The following is a 19499-nucleotide window of genomic DNA, read 5'->3' as shown; positions in this document are numbered from 1 at the left end:
ATGGCTCTTTGGTTTCAATATTCTTTTTTCATTTTTTAAATTAGTTTTCTTAAAATACATCCATACATCCGTACCTTCAATACTCTTATATTTCGCACTTAATTCATTGCATCAACTATAGAAATACAGTAGAATCTCACTTATCCAACGTTCTGGATTATCCAAGCCATTTTTGTAGTCAGTGTTTTCAATACATCGTGATATTTTGTTGCTAAATTCGTAAATACAGTAATTGCTACATAGCATTGAACTACTTTTTTTGTCAAATTTGTTGTATAATATTATGTTTTGGTGCTTAATTTGTAAAATCACAACCTAATTGGATGTTTAATAGGCTTTTCCTTAATGCCTCCTTGTTATCCAACGTTCTGCCGGCCCGTTTATGTTGGATAAGTGAGACTCTACTGTAGTAATAATAATAATATAAGACTACAAAAATGTGTTGGATAATCCAGAATGTTGGATAAGCAAGTGTTGGATAAGTGAGACTCTACTCTAGTTCAATACACAGTAATGCTATGTAGTAATGACTGTATTTACGAATTTAGCAACAAAATATCACGATGTATTGAAAACACTGACTACAGAAATGTGTTGGATAATCCAGAATGTTGGATAAGTGAGTGTTGGATAAGTGAGACTCTACTGTATTATTATTATTATTATTATCATGGGATCATTTCTCTCTCTCCCCAAAGCTCTTTTCCCATCACTGTTGGTCCATTCCGTCCTCAAAACAACTGTATTTACAGTATATTCAAAATCAATATATATAACCAGGAGCAATATTCCTATCAGTGCTTTATCTGTCTAGTTCAAATCCTTGTTAATTCATCTGTCGGTCGGTGTGAGTTTTCCGGGCTGTCTGGCTGTGTTCCAGAAGCATTCTCTCCTGATGTTTCACCCACAACTATGGCAGGCCTCATCCGAGGTCAAAGGGTCTCTTAGGAAACGAGACCAGTGGGGTTGATAGGCCTGCGGAATGAGGCCCAAGGTGGGTTACTTGTTAACACCTCCCCCCAGGCAGGAAGCAGCCAGGCTTGGAAGCTGCAAGGCCATCCAATGCTAATCAAGACAGCCACAATGGCAACATTCGCTCTCTCTCTCTCTCCTTTAAGTGCTTTTGTGTCCTCCAAGAGAATAACATTGCTACCAGCCTGGAAATGTTTAAAACATTTTTAAAACAAAGGATGCTATTGCAAAGCCAAGACTCATTATTATGGAGTAGATCTGTCACTATGGGTTGACCTTCAGGCTATAATAATAAAATAAAAATAATAAAACTTTATTTCTACCCCACCACCATCTCCCCGCGGGGACTCGGGGCGGCTTACATGGGGCAGAGGCCCAAACAACATAAGAACACAATATAAGCAACACAACACAATCACAATATAAAAAGATAAAACAGTAATACAATATATCAATGTAAACAACAATACAGGATAAAAAAAATTTCATTTAAAACACATAAATGGTATGACTGTAATAAAAACAGGATAGATTATTAAAAACCCTCTGGGGCTGATTAATTAATGACTGTATCTCCGAAGGCCTGCCGAAACATCACTTCACTTCACTATTTCTTAATTAGTCGCTCTCCACCAGAGTGCTCCGAGCAACTTACAATTTAAAATATCATTCCACAATATAAAAACATTCATCATAAAAACATTCAACCTAAAAACATTCAACAGTGACTATTTGGCAGATTAGATCTGATTTACTTAAATGCACAACCAAACAGCCAAGTCTTGAGCGCTTTTCCAAAAGGTCGTAACTCCGACATTGCTCTGACCATGAGTTCCACAGAATTGGAGCATTGGTCGAAAAGGCTCTACGCCTTGTAGCTTCCAGGCGAACCTCCCTTGGGCCCAGTACGTAGGGGAGATTTTCCTGGGAGGATCGAGGTGACCACGGATGGAAAAAAGGAATGAGGCGGTCCCTAAGATATACTGGTCCTTGGCCATTTTGAGCTCTAAATGTCAGGATCAGTATCTTGTAAGAGATCCGATGTCCTATTGATAGCCAATGCAGTGGTTTCAGAATTGGTGTCATATGGGATCTTATAGATGATCCCGCTAGCAGCCTGGCTGCCGCATTTTGGACCATTCGGATCTTCTGGGTTTTTGTCTTCGGAAGGCCGGCGTATAAGGCGTTACAATAATCCAACTTAGTGGTGACTGTTGCATGGATGACCGTTGCCAATGCTTCTGTCGAGAGGTAGGATGTCAATTTCCTTGCCTGGCGAAGATGAAAAAAGGCCTGCTTACTTATGGCAGTGATCTGGGCCTCCATCGTCAGCGATGAGTCCAACACAATCCCAAGGCTTTTAACAGTAGCAGACGGAACCAGAACTTCCCCATCGAGATCAGGCAGTGACTGGGTTAACTCTGGTGGCTGGCCGGGCCAGAGTATCTCAGTCTTCGCAGGATTCACTTTTAGTCTACTCGCTCGCAGCCAACTCTTCACTGCTTCCAAACACAACTTAAAGTTCTCAGGAATCGCGGTTGTCCCAGGTTCGAGACGCAAGAGTAGCTGGGTATCATCGGCATACTGGTAGCACTCTAGGCCAAAGCTCCGCACAAGTCCAGCAAGTGGTCGGACATAGATGTTGAATAACGGGCAAAAGGATAGCACCCTGGGGAACCCCACAGCCAAGGCAGGAGCTGTCAGAGCTTTGGCCTGGCCACTCCACCCTCTGTCTCCGGTCCTGGAGAAACGAATTGAACCATTGAAGAGCTCGTACACCAGACATAGCCAATCGATGGATCAGCAAGTCATGGCCTACGGTGTCGAATGCAGCTTCAGTTGTCTTCAGTTGTTTCCTGAAGGAAGGTAGAGAGGGAGCCAACCTAACCTCCCTGGGGAGGGAGTTCCAGAGTCGGAATGGGGCCACAGCCGAGAAGGCCCTCTTTCTCTCTCTCTCTCTCGTCCCCACCAAACATAACTGTGAGGAGGGCGGAAGCGAGAGGAGGCCCCCCCCCCCCAGAAGATCTCGGAGATCAGGTGGGTTCATAGGGGACGACGCGGTCACGAAGATAGGCAGGTCCCGAACCGTTTAGAGCTTTACAGGCAATAACTTGCAACTTGAATTGGGCCCGGAATATTATTGGCAGCCAGTGAAGCCACTTGAACGTGGGTTGACTGCTCCCTGTAAGCAGCTCCGGTTAGTAACCTGGCTGCTGACCATTGTACCAACTGCAGTTTCTGGACCGTCTTCAAGGGCAGCCCCACGTAGGGCACGTTACAGTAATCCATCCTTGAGGTAATCAGAGCGTGGTCAAGCCAGACTTCTCGAGGTACGGTCGCAGCTGGCGCACAAGTTTTAGTTGTGCAAAGGCCCTCCCGGCCACGGCCGACACCTGGGCCTCAAGCGTCAGCCCCGAATCCAGGAGGACCCCCAAACTGCAATGGATCTGCGTCTTAAGGGGGAGTGTGACCACGTCAAGCACAGGTGGCCACCCAAGACCCCGATCGGTCGAACGGCTGACCTGGAGGACCTCTGTCTTGTCAGGATTAAGCTTCAGCTTGTTGGCCTTCATCCAGGCCATCACAGTGGCCAGGCACTGGTCCAGAATCCGAGGGGCTTCCTTGGAGTTCGGTGGAAAGGAGTCGTAGAGTTGGGTGTCATCCGCGTAGAGGTGGCACCCAACTCCAAAACCCTGGATGACCTCTCCCATGTAGATGTTGAAAAGCATGGGGAGAGAATTGAACCTTGTGGGACCCCACAGGTCAAAGGCCAGGGGTCTGAGCAGGAGTCCCCCAGCTTCACCAACTGGGATCGGCCCTCCAGGAAGGACTGGAGCCACTGCAAAACAGGGCCCCCAATCCCCATTCCCGAGCGCCGCCCCAAAGGAGACCATGGTCGATGGTATCAAAAGCCGCTGAGATGTCCAAGAGAACCAACAGGGACACACTCCCCCTGTCCAGCTCTCTGCGGAGGTCATCCACCAAGGCCACCCAAGCTGTCTCAGTGCCATGACCAGGCCTGAAGCCAGACTGGAATGGGTCAAGATAATCGGTGTCTTCCAAGAATCCCTGGAGTTGAGAGGCCACCACTCGCTCCAGAACCTTGCCTAAGAATGAGAGGTTTGAAATTGGTCGATAGTCCAGAACCTGGAATTTAACCAAAGAATGTTTGATATCACCTGATTTGAGCTAAGTTTTAGAAGATGCAGAAATCTCTCTTTAGCATTTTGTTAAGCAAAAAATTCAAAGGGAACAAAGAACAGGCTACTTCCAAGCTTGCTAACAGTGCCCTTCACACTAGTTTAACAGACAATGGTTTTCCTACCACCCTGAACATTCCACAGGTATATACACTCCACTTCTTGATTAACATCACATCCTCTGAAGATGCCAGCCACAGATGCAGGTGAAAAATCAGGAGAAAATGTAAAAACAATTACAATCATAATCATAATCATAACAATTAAAGCCAAGATTGAAAAATCAGCTGATTACCCAAAATGAAGACTGTGCAAGAAAACCGATGAAACCGTTGATCATATCCTCAGCTGCTGTAAGAAAATCACACAGACAGACTACAAACAGAGGCACAACTATGTGGCCCAAATGATTCATTGGAACTTATGCCTCAAATACCACCTCCCAGCAGTAAAAAACTGGTGAGATCACAAACCTGCAAAAGTTTTGGAAAATGAGCACGCAAAGATACCGTGGGACTTTCAAATCCAGCCTGACAAAGTTCTGGAACACAACACACCAGACATCATTAGTTGTGGAAAAGAAAAAGGTTTGGATCATTGATGTTGCCATACCAGGTGACAGTCGCATTAACGAAAAACAACAGAAATAACTCAGCCGCTATTAGGACCTCAAGATTGAACTTCAAAGACTCTTGTGGAAACCAGTACAGGTGGTCCCGGTGGTGATCGGCACATTGGGTGCCATGCCAAAAGATCTCAGCCGGCATTTAGAAACAACAGACATTGACAAAATTCTGATCTGCCAACTGCAAAAGGCCACCCTACTGGGATCTGCACGCATCATCTGAAAATACGTCACATAGTCCTAAACGCCTGGGAAGTGTTCGACTTATGATTTTGTGATACAAAATCCAGCATATCTTTCTTGTTTGCTGTGTCATACTATGTTGTTGTGATCATCATCATCATCATCATCATCATCATCATCATCATCATCGCCATCTTTATTTTTTTTTACCCCTCCTCCATATCCCTGAAAGAACTTGGGGCGGCTTCCATATGTCACAAGGTGCCTAAAACAACACATAAAATAATCAGATAGTAAAATACAAAATAAAACCACAAGTATATAAAACAACCAATAACCTATAGTGTCCTGTCATAAAAACATGGCCAACTGTAAAAAAGAAGAAAAAAGGGATAGTGCAAGTTGTAGGTAAGGAGAAAGCAAATGGGATAAAAGTGCTATACACAGCCATACAGCCTGGAAACCACACAACACTCCATCGATAAAGTTTATTGCAAGCATTTGTATTTTATAGAACTCCAGTTACACAAACAACGATGAAGTGGGCATCAGCAATATCTAATACATACATGGTAATCTTTATTTGAGGTCTACATTAGAGAAACAGTGGCTTCTTTCTAACCGGAATATGACTTAGATTGTTTATAACTTTGTAACTTCTAAGGACTGACTGAAGGGAGATGTCATTCATGTTGAGGTACATTTTGCCAATGTAGATTTCTTGCTCAGAATGACAACCTCTCCTTTTTGAGGTTCATCCACTACCCACACTCTTTATCATACATCCTCTTGGTTGTTTCATACAGAGTATATAATTCTTTTCTCACAAGAAATGGGGCAGCAAAAACACACTGTATTCTGGTCATAGGGAGTTAAATGAATGAGCAGTGGCAGCTAATATAGATGATCTCATGGAGTGTTGTTCCTACTCGAGAGTAGAAGTATACCCGCTCCCCCATACAACTTGGATCAAAAAGAGCTGAATGAGAAAAAGTTAGCCAGAGGGGAAAAAAACCTTGATCCTGGTATGATTTGATCTAAATGTTATTTAGATCACAAGAAAAGAAATCATTCATAGAATTTGGTTTCTGATACATCTTGTAACATTTTTGTGCTTTTCAGATAATAGAAATATGATGCATTTTAATGGACTAAGAATATGATCTTTGGTAAAAAATTAATTTAGGAGGTGAAAATGTCCTTGGAAAGTTATATAGGAAAGGAATGGAAAAACCAATCCACACGTAAGAAAGTACTATTAGTCAAAGTCTGTATAATCTCAATTCTTTCCTGATGTTGCACTTCAGCATTATCTAGAGGTTGTGTAGCAAAGGTCTAGAAAGGGTTTGGATCATATACATCCAAAATTGCACCCTATGTCACACATGATGCTTCCTGGACAGAGCTAGGACGGAGCCTGCCAATGCCCATAACATGACACAGGGCTACTTTCAGGGGGGCTCCATCCTGGCTCTGTTCTAGAAGCATCCTAGGCTGGAGCCCAGAGAACATGGGAGGTTTCCTGTGTTCTCAATACTTAGAACGGGGCCAGCATGGGGGAATGTTGCACCCCTAACTGCAAAGACACCTCAAAACCACACTGGAGCCCCAGACTATAAGCAAAGCAAGTTGAAGAATATATGTAAGCAATAGCAAATCAAAGTCCAAAGTCAATGAAACAAAGTTTTAATCCACCAGGTACAAGATACTTGAGAGTCTTGAAGCAAGGGTCCATGAAAATGAAACACAAGAATAAACTTCAATAAGGTATCAAAATTAGTCCAAGGAACAAGAACAAAACTAGAACAAATAACAGGATCTTTCACTGGAACAAGGAATCTAAACTGCAAAACTTCCAGGAACAATGACTGGATAATCCAAAATTCCCCAAGAGCAAGAACAAGGACTGGAACAAAACTCAAGATCCAAGGCTACATGAACTTAGCATGAAAATCCATAGGAACATGAAACATGAACTATGAGTCCATAAACAGGAACCACGCTTGACGTGCAAAGTTACCACCTCTGAAAATCTCTCTCAGAAGCAGTTCCTCTTAAAGCTGAAATCAAGGCCGCTTTCAGTGGGAAGTTTGTTCAAAACCTTTTCTCATTAACAGCCTTTTTGCTTCATCTCAAAACCTCCCTTTCTTGTCTCTGTGAACCTTGTTAGTCTTATCACAACTGAAATGCCCATCTGCCAAGGGATGGTTCGACCTTGATTCTACCAAAGAATGCGGTTCAAGCTGCTGGCTTGAAACCATTGTATGCCTGCTCCCAGAATTCTCAAGGACAAACTCTGGCTGGCTAGGAACAGCAGCTTCATCTAACTCTGTCTGCACGGGAATCCTAGGCCCCAACCCAGATTCATCGGATAGGTCAGGTGCAGGCACAATCAGAGGCTGAACAGGCCCAACCTCAGGCTCACCTGACAGCTCAGGTGCAGGCTGGGATACAACAGGGAAAGCCAAGTGATGATGCTTTCCCCCATGTGATGGGGAAAGCAGTGATGTGGAGTGACACTGCCCCACAGATTTGCCACACTGCTCAGAGAATCCCTCTGCTATCACCCGCATTTGGGACCTTAATGGGATGAGGTACTTTATGTGCAACTTCTCCACCTTTCTGGTACTAGAGCTGCAAGGATGGAAAGAGAGAGATAGTGGACAAATCCATTGGGCAAAGTAGGAACGAAAACCAGTTTCTTTTTTGTACCCTGGAGGAGTGTTCACAGGTGAATATGACTGCTGTTCCATCACATGATACTGATGAGATTGGAAATGAGGAAAAAACGGTAGCTTTAGTGATCACCACTAGTGCAACAATCCTATGCACAAGGAATGAAGTAACACAAAAAGATCCATAGGTAAGAATAGATAGAAATAGTTGTTGCAGGTGATCCCACTTCTTATCTTTTACATTTGGAACAAGTAAAAGCACCTGTGAATACTCCTTGCCTAACCCCGCCCCCTATGAAATTTATGGGGCTGTGATAAGTTAACAGGTAACTTGAAGGAGCACAAGCACTCATGGATGATCTAGAATTTGTTAACTCTGTTCCACGGTCAAATTGGGGCAAAGAAATATACTCAATGTGAATCCTTCAGTAATTGATATTGTACCAACCAAATTACTAGATGCTGAGAATGAAATTAATCTGTATAAGTGTTTTAGGTGGGATGTTTGCCCTCAGAGGATGGGGAGACTAGGTATGGAAACCCCAGGCCACCTTTCATTTCAGCAATGTACATTAGTTTGATTAAAGTTAATAAAGCAGGAAAGATTTTGCAAATGGAAAGAATGTTCAGAGATAATTTGTAGCTGCAATGAATGCGTTAGAGATGCAAAGAAGTAATTAGAGAGATCTGCTAAAGACCTCTAGGGTGAAATGAACATGACCAAAGAACACTATATGAGGAATCAGAACAAGCAACAAGACACCGATCATAATAGGATATTTTAATTATGGTAAAGGAAATTGGGAGCAGTCTGTGATATTACTGCCAATATGCTTATAATGACAGAGCTAACAGGATTTTCTCAAGACAATTGCTAAGCTCTGGCCTACTGGGATTTGGGAGATGAGCTAAATGCTTCTCTAAAAATAGTTTTGAAAAGGGCATTGATAATCCAGATTTCTCTTGGCATTTACCAAGAAAATGGGGGAAAATGCACATACTGGCTATCTCACTCCTTTCTGAGCCATGGAACAATTTATTTTTGTTGTGAACAAGAATGGCTTATACTCATTGTCCTGGCAAAGGGTATGATGTTTGAATTTGACATGTGAGTAAAAGCAAGTGATGGCTTGTTGTGATGGTCAGTCTTGCCTGACCAAAGATTGATAGCGAAGGCAGGCAGGCAGATGGAGTTCTGTATTGTCAAAGTATTAACAAAACATTTACTAAAACACTTTTTGCAGTATGGGGGTAGTTTTTGTCACAATGTAGTTTGTTCATTTAAAAATAAATTATTGCAAAAATGAGGACTTGGGGGCACATGTAAAAACCACTACCCTTTCCTTTAAAACAGGCATAAACAGTGAAAAACAAAAATGTATGTATACATACAAGACAGGTTTCAAATCTGACATAATGTGTGTACCATATAACATAAAATGTCACAAATGGTAAAACTAGAAACACTGTGGGGTAGAAAGGAAACAGAATCACTGCATATGTGTTCTTAAGTATGTGTAAATGTGCATTCTCTCCTTTTAAAAAATGTTCATTGACACATATACTTAGTGACAATTATGCCAGTGGGATGACTGCTCAGTTTAGTGAGTGTCTAGTATAACACAGAATTAGATATTCATAAAGGCTAGGCAATCCTGTTGATCTCTAAGTAGTTCAGTACTGTTGACCATCAGAATGTTCTGAAATATGTAGAAACTTGAAGTTTGGCAAAATGTTGATTCTGCTTTTATTTGAGGAGGAAGATTACATTGAGAGACATTTGTTTCTTGCTTTAAATATAAGACTTCAATGCTTCAAGAGTTAACTATCCTCCCAATTTTTTTTTGCTATTTTTATTTTACATAACATTTTTGTTTCTACACCTTAGGTAATGGTGGGCAATTCTGCTATATTTTATCTCCCCTACTGAACTGTCACAGATCTAGGAGAGACCATTTGGAAAAGAAGACAAAATGTCTAGATTATCTCCTGTTGGAAAAAGGACTTGCCTGAGTTTAACAGCCTCATCAGATGGGATGATTTTAGCATCCTAAGATGCTAAAATCCTGTGATGTCTGACACCAGACATCGCACAACATTGTGTGGTATCCGGCCTAGGTCATGCCCGCTACCAGGGTGAAATCATTGCTGGATTCTTCCACCCCAACAGAGGAGGCTTCCCACTTCTATGGAGCCAGCACAGAGCCTCCTTGAAAGGGCAACACTTTCTCCATATGATGAGGAAAGTGTCGCCAAGAGGGAGCTGCACATGAGGCCACAGATTCACACTGCTGATCTCTCTTTCCTCGCAAAAGCCCGGTTAAGCAGGATGCATCCCTAAGGCTTTCTTATGAGGTCCAAACAGTCCAAGAAGGTTCAAAGTGCTAGTATTATCCCCAGTGTCTCTAGAAGGAAGGGTGTATAGTTTATAAAAGTTTAATTTGCTTTCTATGGCACCTAGGAGGTGCAGCAGAGGGGTAATAATAATAATCTTCACATGACGTGGATTGACTACAAAAAGGCCTTTGACTCATTTCCATACAGCTGGATCATCAAGTGCCTGGACGCCATTGGGATTTGTAAAAACGTTGGCACCTTTATTGAAAACATGATGGAGCACTGGAAAACTGGACTGTTTGTTAGAAATGAAAGCTACGGACTTGTCAACATCAGAAGAGGAATTTTCCAAGGAGATTCATGTCCCCTCTGCTTTTCATTATTGCCATGATCCCTCTGTCAACAATCTTACAAAAAACAAACCTCAGCTATCAAACATCTAAAATATCTCACAAAATTTTGCATCTGATGTACATGGATGACCTGAAGCTATATGGGAAAATGCAAACTGAAATCCAGTCTCTGACTAACACTGTCTGAATTTTTAGCACTGATATCAGCATGGAGTTTGGTTTGGACAAATGTTCAACAGTGGCATTGAAGAAGGGAAAAATCATTGAAAGTGAGGGCATAAATATGCCTAATGGCCAAACAATAAAGTGTTGCCAGAGGCCTATAAATATCTGGGCATATTACAGCTGGACAACATCAAGCATGAACATGTGAAAACTTTGGTCAGCAAAGAATACACACAAAGGGTCAGAAAAATTCTCAAAAGCAAGCTCAATGGAGGCAACACCATCAAGGCCATAAACACCTGGGCCTTACCTGTCATAAGATATACTGTTGGCATTATAAATTGGACACGGGTGGAACTGTACAATTTGGACATAAAAACAAGACAATTCATGACCATTCATCATTCACTGCACCCTCGCAGTGATGTTGACTGGCTATATCTGCCTAGAAGATCAGGGGGCAGAGGACTCTTGCAAGTAAAACAAGCAGTCAAAGAAGAAGAACATGCCCTGGAAGAATATGTAAAGCAAAGTGAAGAACCTGCTTTGATTGAAGTCAAAAATCAGAAACTCCTCAAAGCACAGCAGACAAAAAACCAGTATAAGAAAGCAGCACTACAAACTAGAGGTGACAGCTGGCACAACAAAACATTGCATGGAAAGTTCCTTGACAAAATTGAAGGAAAAGCTGATAAGGAGAAGACCTGGCTATGGCTCATGAATGGGACCCTGAAGAAGGAGACAGAAGGCCAGATCCTTTCAGCCCTGGAGCAAGCCATCAGAACAAATGCAATTAGTCCAAGATCAAAAAATCAGCTGATGACCCAAAATGAAGACTGTGCAAGGAAACCGACGAAACCATTGATCATATCCTCAGCTGCTGTAAGAAAATCGCACAGACTACAAACAGAGGCACAACTATGTAGCCCAAATGATTCATTGGAACTTATGCCTCAAATACTACCTCCCAGCAGTAAAAAACTGGTGGGATCACAAACCTGCAAAAGTATTGGAAAATGAGCACGCAAAGATACTGTGGGACTTCCGAATCCAGACTGACAAAGTTCTGGAACACAACACACCAGACATCACAGTTGTGGAAAAGAAAAAGGTTTGGATCATTGAAGTTGCCATCCCAGGTGACAGTCGCATTAACGAAAAACAACAGAAATAACTCAGCCGCTATTAGGACCTCAAGATTGAACTTCAAAGACTCTTGCGGAAACCAGTGCAGGTGGTCCCGGTGGTGATCGGCACATTGGGTGTCGTGCCAAAAGATCTCAGCTGGCATTTAGAAACAATAGGCATTGACAAAATTACGATCTGCCAACTGCAAAAGGCCACCCTACTGGGATCTGCACGCATCATCCGAAAATACATCACACAGTCCTAGACACTTGGGAAGTGTTCGACTTGTGATTTTGTGAAACGAAATCCAGCATATCTATCTTGTTTGCTGTGTCATACAATAATAATAATAATAATAATAATAATAATAATAATAATAATAATAATAATAATAATAATAATACTTTATTGGTATTCTACCCTATCTCCCCAAGGGGACTCAGGGCGGGTATAGGGCAGGTTTAAAGAAGTTGATTTTAAAATAAATATAACTGATTTTAATGTTTGTGTATATTTATGATTATTTTATGTCCAAGCCTGCCGTATATATTTTGTGCTCCGCCCTGAGTCCCCTTTGGAATGAGAAGGGCAGAATACAAATGTTTCAAATAAATAAATAAATACAGTTCTCCCCGTTCCACAAGAAGGGACTATAACAGCCACCCTCTATACTTGCATACTGGTACCCTATGTATAGGGACAGAATATTATTCCTACGAAAATATCCATCTTAACACCACAGCAGTGGGAGATAGTCCTTTCCTCGGACATTCAAAATTTCCAAGGTTGCAGTGCATCTGCTTGAATAAAAATGCTCAGAAGATTATGCCTACACTTGAAAAATGTGCATAACTTAATATGTATCTAGTTGAACGCTGTGCATAAACTCAGGTGCGGCAACTGAAAACATAAATTGAGGAAAATGAGCACAAAAATACGTACTTTGGTGAAACGTGTTCCAAATTTTTGTTGGGGAACAAAAAAATAATTAAAAAATTCTCAATCCAGTGGAAAATTGGGACATGATGAGTTGGGATTCCAGGAATTATGATGAAAAGGGGAAAGGAACATTTTCATATCTCTACCTACATTGCAGAAGTGGGGATGTCTTGGCTGTGGGTTGTATTCCTGTAGCAGGGCTGCCAAACATGGCTTGGAAGATTAATTAAAACTTTCACTTTCCACTTGCCTTTTTGACAGCACTACTGCTGATAATATGGGTGCCTGAAGATTTTGTTTGGTCTATTTTTAAACAAGCCAACTTGATTTTCACACCCTGTACTTATACACAGATTGAAACACAGTTGTCTTTTGGATTATGTCTCTTTTTGTATTTAGTGATGTAATTCATGGCTTTAAAATGTACCAAAATGCATATCAAATTGTGTATAAGGAAAACATACTGGGAACTGCAACTCTGTGGCATACCAGGAGCCAAAGGACATATCAGAATTCTTGTTCTGAAAATAAAACGAGATCTCACAATTGAAGCTTCCTCCCAGCCAGCACGGAACACTCTGCAACTTGTCTATCTAAAACATCAAAACTCTAACATAAGTGGAAAAAGGAAAGTATGTACCTGGACCAACAGCTTTCCTGGATCATAGACATGTCAGTAAAGCAGCAGCAGCTCTACATGAGACCCCAAGCTCATGTAGAACAATCCTCTCCCATTGGTTTAATGGAAACAAGCTCATAAGGAGAACAAAATGGCCCCAGGCAAGTAAAAAAGTGAAAATGCTATTCTGCCAACATTACTGACAACATGAGCCTGGTGAGACTTCAAATGTTTTACAGGCTCTGACACCAGAGATCTCTGCAGACACTCATAGGATTGCTTTATAATTGTTATTTTTGTGTGGGGTTTCAGTGTATAAATCACAGATGAATGCAGACATGGAAGGAAATGGGATCATGAATGGGAGCATGTGATACTGAAAGAGATTGAAATTAGAACGATCCATCCACAGCATATTGATTTTACTGACCTTATCACAATTGATCACAGATTTTGTTGTGTGTGGGGGGGTCTTGATGTATTGTAGTAGCTTTTAATGAAATTTGTTGATTTGTGCATTATTATTTTTTGCTAAAAATTAGAAAAAACTCACAGTGAATGAAAAATTACTATACCACTGTGACTTATTATTTAGCCTTTGGGCTTTGGTGATATTTGAGAAATTTTCATAAACCTTCCTCATTTCAGCTATTCAGTTGCTATCTTTCTTTATCCCTAAGAATGGAAATCAAGACAACATAAAGTCAAATAAAGCAAATACACTTCAAACATAAAATATTAGGGTGAGAGATTTAACAATTTTAAAACACACCAGTCTTTTCTACACTAATAAAAAACTTTATGTGCATTCTGAATCCAGCACTTGCACAACAATTTTCAGGAAGTATCAGGAGATTTTTTTTGCTTTTAACTCAACTTTGCTCTGCCCTAAGGAAAGCTGGGGAAATCTCTGGACCAGTTTATACAAAATCTGAGAAATCATCAGGCTTTGTGGCCATATGGATTGCTGGATCAGGTCAATTTCAGCCTAATCCATTTTCTATTCAGCTGCCATCACTTTTTTCCAGTGCTGATCAGAGTACATATGGGATAAATCATTCTCATGTTACCACCACCAGTCTTCATTGGCCAAGTAACTCACTCTGAATGCTCAGCCATCATATCTGCTGATGCCACAAGGAGCACCTGTAGCATCAGCAAGAATGAGGAGGTTACTCTAGCTCCTCCTTGCCAATCCTTACAGGGAGCATATCATCCCCTTGTTAATCCAGCTCCACTGGTTGCCGATATGCTACCGAGCCCAATTCACAGTGCTGGTTTTGACCTATAAAGCCCTAAACGGTTCTGGCCCAATCTACTTGTCCAAACATTTCTCTTCCTATGAGCCAGCAAGATCCCTGAGAACATCTGGAGAGGCCCTGCTCTCGTTCCCGCCTGCCACGGAGGCGTGGCTGGTGGGAACAAGGGACAGGGCCTTCTTGGTGGTGGCTCCTCAGCTGTGGAACACCCTCCCAAGAGAGATGTGACAAATTCCAACCTTGTTGGGCTTCAGAAAAGCCCTAAAAACATGGCTGTGTGCCTAGACTTTTAATCAATAAATGGTGAAGATGACACTGACTGAACTATGGACAAAGCAGGAGGATGAACGGATCAGATTTTATGTTTGAAATTTATATTTTGTAATTTATATTGTATTTTAATAGTTTTAACTGTTTTATGCACTGTTTAATATTGATTTGTATAGGCATCGAATTGCTGCCCTTATTGTAAGCCGCCCTGAGTCCCTTCGGGTGAGAAGGGCGGGATATAAATATGAGAAATAAATAAATAAATAAATAAGTCCCATACATGCCCTGTTGTGACCTCAGTGGATGAGAAAGATGATGACTAGACTCATAGGGAGCTTTTTTGTTTTGTATCGAGTAGCAACAGTGACATGTGCACAAGCAGACAGCCCAATGGGCTGATGCCAGGCATGTAGCGGGGGGGGGGGCTTGAGGGGCTTCACCCAAAATTCTCAGGGTGTTCCGCAATAAGGCCTTACATGTATTATTTAAACTGTTATGTTTATTCATATCATGATCTGATTACCATGCTCAATATACTCCATATGCATGGGGGTATTGGGATAATGATACAAAAGGTTTATTAGGGTAGATCCCCTCATGCTCAGACTCAGCCCCCCCCCCCCCCCCCCGAAGCAAAATCAAAATCCTGGCTATGGGCCTGGCTGATGCAGTCTCAGCTGGATAGTATGGAAATGGATGCAGCACTATAGAGAATTCAACCTAGTGCATGTGACGGCCATGATGATTTGGGGCCAGTCTGGAGCATTTGCAGCTTGAAATTTTTTGAATGACTTCATTATTTCCTCCCCTCATTAGATATTTTTAGAAGGTGGCAAGATGGAAAGCAAGCCCTCCACTGAAGAACTCATTACCTGAAAAGTTTCATTTTCCATAACTCGCACTGTAGATTGTTGTAACCACAAAAAGACCAGCAGCATGGAAAACCAGTATGAAAATAATTTTTTCTAGTATTTTTAAAAGGCAAGTATCTGGATCTATAATTTTTAGCTGCAATGTGATTACACTATTCTATTTCCTTCCATTAATATTGTGTGACATGTTGTTTAAAAGTTTGTGTTTCCAGGGTCTTTGCTACAGCCAATAACAGAGCAGGAGGGAAAAGTTTAGCTCCCTGGTGGTTTCTCTGTCTGATCTTCTAGTCATCTTTTAGCCACAAGCCAAGTGGATATGGACAACACTATTGAGTGCAAAATAAGGTAGTAATCTTTATAAGAATGTCTATACACCCGTCTAAACTTGAAGGGCCCTAAGAACTGCAGAATGATTGTGAGCACAGGTCTCCTGGGTTAATAGCTGGAAATCAAATGCATTAGGAAGTCCAGCAGGAAAGTGCTGATAAGAGACAGGCTTTGTTTGTCTGCATACAGCAATGCTTAAGATGGCAGTCAAGTATGTTTTTAAAGTGTGTCCACATCCAACACCACAAGAAAACAGAACATTTAAAGAACCAGGAAAGCATTTATTTCTGTGTGCAGTCATTCACCTGGGGAAATTACTTGGTTGCCATTGCCACTGTTACAGTTAATGACTTCATTAAAGAATGAGGCTGCCATGTGCACTGATAAGGCAAGACTTCTGAATTGTTACATGAAATGCTCTAATATGTTCAAAAAACCAATACTACCTCTGCTGATGATGTTGACGCTGCTGTTGCTGCAGAGAAAACATTATCAGCCTCCTAGTATAGCACAGATTGGACTGTTGTTGGCAAAATCTTTCCATAACAGCATGCTACTGATTTACCAAAATCGTATCCTACCACAAACTCCACAATCTTAACTGATAATCAATAAATACTATATGTTGCAATACTCTATTTAAAACAATGTACAGTATTTCAAACTTTTAACAATTGTGGAGCTTGTTTCTGAAAGGTACCAAGTTCCCCAAAAATAGAAACATTGTTGGATAAAAATAGAATATTATATACAGATCAAAACTATCAAAATGTATCAAATCTGGTACAGGGCTTTGGATATTGTATTTTATTACAAAAGAATACATATCATCAGCACACTTTCCCTGTAAAATTTGTTCAGATGGATCTGGTACCTTTTGAAAACATTGTGTGGGATGCATTTTGGTAAGCACACAGGACAGGATCAGTACATTTTTCTCCCTGAGGAAAACAGATAAGATGGAGCCAATGCAACTCCATTCTTTTCTATGTACCCAATCACTCTGGGCTGGCACTTGAATCTTAAGTTTAGCATAATAGCAGGATAACATCCTCCACTTCACCTGCAAGTACCAAGGCTTACTTAAGGAGATACAAGGCAGACCAAAATATATGCACAGCTCTGATTTCCAGCAACTTTCTTTTATTACCTGCCCTTCAGGTGTGGTGGCAATGGGAGCAGATAAATCAGCTGTGGATTTGTCAGCCTTGCTTCAACATCTAATGGTAGAAGGGGGGGGGGGAGAGAGGCAATGATTCTGGGTTTTAGTTTGGATTTTAAAATGAGCTACACAAGTGCTGAATCCTATCTTCAAAATAGGTTCAGAGCTTTAGATTGCTACTATAAAGTTCAGACCAAGCCCCAGAACAGTTTTGCTGCCTTACATGCATGCAAGTTATCAACTTTTATTGCCCCTCAGCATCTACTATCTGAGATACAGTGATAAATGCCAAGCTTCCCCCAGAACATCCACCTTAGTTGCCATTTCTCAAAAGTAACCTTAATGCTTACCTTATTGTCTGGGGTGGTGGGTTGTTGAATATTATTTATTTACTAGTCTGAGACATAAAATGAATCCAGGACTTGAACTTTGTGAACCAGTTCCTTCACCATTTAGTGAAGTCACCCAATATTTATTTATTTATTTACGGTATTTTTACCCCATTTTTCTCAACCCCGGAGGGGACTCAAGGCAGCTTCATAACATGGCAACAAGTCAATGCCTTTAAAAGCAGAGTACAAAACCATTTTAAAAAAGTAAAACTTTAAAATACAATTAATAATAATAATAATAATAATAATAATAATAATAATAATAATACTTTATTTATACCCCGCCACCATCTCCCCACGGGGACTCGGGGCGGCTCACATGGGGCAAAGCCAGGTCAACATAATTCACAAAAGTAACAATTAACATTTAACTCTGAAACAGAGTGAATCACGTGATCCATTGGCATAGTCCAGGTCATTCCATTGGTCAGTTCCATATCTTTCATATCAATAACTATAGTATCTGTAACATTCCTAGGCAGCGCGAACACTGAGAAACAACACGGAGGACAATAAACAATCTAATATCTTTATTAAAGCAATAAAAGTTTCAAACAAAAATAAGCAGAATAGATAGTCAAATAGTTGACCTTTTAGAAAAGATCAACATTAGTCCAAAGAATGAAAGTCTTATGTCCAATATTAGAGTCCAAAGTCCAAAATCCAATAACCGAAACACACTCAAACTTATTGGAAGTTTGAGTGGGGAAAGGAGCAAAGTTCCACAGGAAAGTACTTGAAGTAATAGTCCAGAACAAGGTTTCAAGGCAAGGCAAAGGCTGTTCGTAGTGGATCTGAAACGCAGTCCAAACTTGGCAAGGGACGAGCCACAATGCCCAGTCTACTTGAGAGTAAGCATGCCAACAGGCCGCTTGGAAGCTTAGGATCAAGAGACGATGTATTCTTCAATCAGAAGTTCAGTCGACACCGCAACAGATAATCTCTGCAAAGAACTTTTATTGAAGTCCAAGAGCTCCCCCAAAGCAGGTACTTGACTCTCCAAATCTTCCCAAGAGAAATGAGCTGCTAACAACGAGACGCCAGATGCCTGCCTCCCCAATTCTTTCCAAGAGAACTGACTTAGCCACAATCTCCTCGCTCCGCTAATCTCGCACTTCTCCTTAAACTTTGTCTTCGAGAGCGATCTGTTTGGAAAGTAGCCCTTCTAACAAACTCTAAACTCTCCGGAGATCCAGGAAGAGCCGACAACATCTCAAGGGCATTCCTAATTGGCTCTGGCTCGGCAATGTCAACAGGAGACATCTGGAAAGGGATTGAATCTTACTGAGGTGGGAAAAAAACCCAAATTCTCTTCAGTTTGATCAGCAATGGCTGCGGGATCAGGGGCCAAAGGTGCCTGAGACATCACAGTAGCTAAAATATTATACTGCATAAGGACTAAATAAACCCCTGAGAGACAATTGTCAATGTAATGTTAGTTACATATTAGGTACTGAAGAATAATGTCTTTTCTTGAGTCCTTATTTTGAGGAAAAACTAAGGTATGCATAAATATGACAACGAAAAGTATCTATAGCAGTGGTTTCCAACTTTTGGTTCTCCAGGTGTTTTGGACTTCAGCTCCTACAATTCCTAACAGCTGGTAAAGTTGCTGGGAATTCTGGGAGTTGAAGTTCTAAAGAACTGGAGGACCAAAAATCAGGAACCACTGATCTATATTTATTTATTTATTTGCTTATTTATTGCCCCTTCTTTCTGAGTGATAATAAGATGTCATATTATAATTTCAACAATGGAAGTAGAAAGAATGAAAAAATAAATAAATATTAAAAACAGGATTTTTTTTAAAAAAAGTTAAAATTAACACTAAAAATTCACAACATTAAAAGCAGAAAATCCATAATATGGAGTCGATAGAAATAATTGAAACAGCTATTGTGAAAAATTTCTTCCCTGTGATTGGACAAGACAATGTTAATTTGACATTGTTATTGTTTTATAAATGTTTATATTATTTCACTGTCTTTTGTATATTCTATTGCACTACTGTATGCTTTATA

This window comes from Anolis carolinensis, chromosome 2, assembly GCF_035594765.1.
Source record: "Anolis carolinensis isolate JA03-04 chromosome 2, rAnoCar3.1.pri, whole genome shotgun sequence".
In the NCBI taxonomy this organism is placed as follows: domain Eukaryota; kingdom Metazoa; phylum Chordata; class Lepidosauria; order Squamata; family Dactyloidae; genus Anolis; species Anolis carolinensis.
This window is presented reverse-complemented; position numbering follows the sequence as displayed.